We start from the raw sequence: 3,141 nt of genomic DNA, 5'->3' as shown, positions 1-3,141 counted from the left end.
CTCCCCTCTGTTGGGTGATTTAAATCATAACTGATTTTATTTTATTTTATTTTTTTTAAAGATTTTATTTATTTATTTATTTGACAGAGAGAAATCACAAGTAGGCAGAGAGGCAGGCAGAGAGAGAGGAGGAAGCAGGCTCCCTGCTGAGCAGAAAGCCCGACGCGGGGCCTGAACCCAGGACCTGGGATCATGACCTGAGCCGAAGGCAGCGGCTTAACCCACTGAGCCACCCAGGCGCCCCCATAACTGATTTTAAAATTTGAATAACAAATAGCTGTGTCCCTGTATTCGAGAAAACAGTTTCCAAAGTTATCAGACAAACAATTCAGACTAGTTACCTGTGTGATTCAAAATAATTGTTTAGAAAATTTTAATATGTATATGGTTCTCTGTCTAATTGGAGACATCATAAAATTACTTTCAAAATTGACATTTTTCTTTCCCAACCCCAAATTTTAATCAACAAATTTTCAAAGTTTCTTTTCCTTTCTTTTCTTTTCTTTTCTTTTTTTTCTTTTCTTTTCTTTTCTTCTTTTCTATCTTTTCTTTTTTTAACACTTGTGCAGACATTTAAGATCAAATTGGCTCTTGACAGATTTGTGCAGATATGTAGAATCCATGGATTTCCCCTTCTGGTAGTGTGTCTGAGTTTTCCCATTTCAAGAAGGTGATGATGGATGTGGGAGGCCATGGTAAGGCTTGAGACGAGAACCAAACCAGGCCCTGACTTGTGCCTCCTTTAAAGGCTGAATAGCCGAACAAAAGGCTTAGGTCAATAAAGTCGCGTAGCACTGAGAAAGGGTCTGTGCTATGTGTTGTGTGCTCACCTACGTGACTTCCCACATGTTTGCTAGTCAGATAGAGACGATTTGGCCGGGGTCAGAAATTCTTGGCTAGTCCTTGCTGTCCTTGCACGGGCTATAGACTACACCACTATAAGACTGTGATGTGCTTACATAAACTATGTCTTGAGTGGCCTTGAAGTCAGTACATCTGGCGCTAGAGGGTCTGCTCTTGGTGCTTGAGAAATAGATAATGGGAAAGCTTGAAGGATTTTTGTGCATGTTGCAAACTCTTCAGTAATCAGCTAAAAATAGATACTTTCTTATGATTGTTTCTGTTAGCTATATAATGCCTTGCTGCCTTGAATTAAATTGGCACTATTGGACATCCTCCTTGGTGCTCCTCCTGCCCCCATCTCTTTGTCTCTTAATTTCTTTTCACCATCCTCTTACCCTCTCGACCCTGGTCGATTTGTTGCGCCAGCCGCGACAGATGCATTCTATTTTTCAAGGTTTTTATTTTGGATACCAAATTAAATCTTTTCATAACATAAACTATCACAGACTATTTAAATATTAACCTCTATTCAGGTCTAATGTCTATTCATTGAATTTTAAATCAGGCTTTAATTAGATCCTTCTATTTTAAGTTGGAAGCATTATCAAAAATAAAATGAATTTGAAATGATAATTAAAAATGACAGTGAATACTTATATATATGTAAAGCCTTCAGATATATTTAACACCATGAACATCAAGTGAAGAGCTAAATAGGTATAAAGAAATAATGCTTTATGCATAGATGTCACTTGTGCTATAATGGAAAGAGCACTGGATTTGGAGAGTCACATTAGAAAACTATGAGTTAGGTAACCTACATACTATGTGCTGATGGGCATCACAACATGCCTTAGATTCAGTTTCTAGAAAAGGACACCTAATACGCTTGGGTGGCCAATAGGTGATGATAGCACAAATTTCAATGTCTTCCACAAGAGAAATAAGATATTTATGATAGCGGGAATTAGATGGAAGTCTCAATTTTTACCTTGTCTTGTACCTCTTAGCAGGTTCTTGGCATGAGCGACAAGGGAGCAGGCAACCACTCAGATGTAACTGACTTCATTCTTGTAGGCTTCAGGGTCCGTCTAGAGCTCCACATTCTCCTTTTTCTCCTTTTCCTGCTGGTCTATGGCATGGTCCTTTTGGGGAATATTAGTATGATGGCAATCATTGTGACTGACTCCCAGCCGAACACACCAATGTATTTATTTCCAGGCAACCTCTCCTTCATTGATCTCTCCTACTCCACTGTTATTGCCCTGAAAGCCATGGTCAACTTCCTGTCTGAGACAAAGACTATCTCCTTTGTAGGTTGTGTGGTTCAGCTGTTTCTTTATGCATTTTTTTCATGGTTACAGAGGCTTTTCTCCTGGCAGCCATGGCCTATGACTGATTTACCGCCATTTGCAATTCTCTTCTTTACAGTGTCCACATGTCAAAACGCCTTTGCACTCAGCTGGTGGCTGGTTCCTATCTCTGTGGCTGGCTCAGTACCATCCTCCAAGTCAGCATAACATTCTCAGTGTTTTTCTTTGTTCCCGAGTCATTGATCACTTCTACTGTGATTCTTACCAAATCGAGAAGATCTCCTGTTCCAATCTTTCTATCAATAAGATGGTATCTCTCAGTTTGGTTGCCTTCATCATTTTGCCTACAATAGTTGTTATTGTAGTGTCTTACATGTACATTGTGACCACAGTCTTGAAGTTTCCCTCCAGTGAAGGGAGAAAGAAAGCCTTCACCTGCAGCTCCCATCTGCGAGTGGTAAGTTTGAGCCATGGGACTGTCTCCTTTGTGTATCTCACACTTCCAAGCAATCCTGAACTTCATAAAGTGGCTTCAGTATTTCACATATTGGTCACAACCATGTTAAACCCTTTGATATACTCTCTAAGAAACAAGGATGTCAAGCAAGCTTTGAGAAAGTCCTTCGGAAGAAAAAATCTTTATACTAATTCTACTTTCCTGTGATTTCCCCATTAATGCACCCTTTCATTGTTTCAGTCTGATTTGCTTTTAATATGCAGTCAAGCCCGAGTCACTTAAGGATTCTTTAAGTTGACCATCCCACAGTGAATTACTTTCATGGAAGGAGAAATAGCAATCCATCATTTGCTCTTCCTTATGAGCAGTGTTAAATCTTCAGCATCAGTAACATTTGTAGCCATTCTATCAACAGAAATATACTCCTCACTCTTTGTAGGTATAACCTTATGCTAGTGGGTAAAAGAGGATGTGATTTTAACTTATTTTCTCTGGACCTATTGAGATGGTAGGCCAAAAATTAGTTTG

General features: G+C 39.3%; 1 pseudogene; it reads left to right on the top strand.

Moving 5' to 3' along the window:
* Positions 1–1,865: 1,865 nt before the first annotated feature.
* LOC125106900 (olfactory receptor 9K2-like) lies at positions 1,866–2,820 on the top strand (annotated as a pseudogene).
* The last annotated feature ends 321 nt before the right edge of the window (positions 2,821–3,141 follow it).

This window comes from Lutra lutra, chromosome 8 (assembly GCF_902655055.1).
Source record: "Lutra lutra chromosome 8, mLutLut1.2, whole genome shotgun sequence".
Lineage (NCBI taxonomy): Eukaryota > Metazoa > Chordata > Mammalia > Carnivora > Mustelidae > Lutra > Lutra lutra.
The sequence above is the reverse complement of the archived record's forward strand: the minus strand, read 5'-3'. Positions and strand labels throughout refer to the sequence as shown.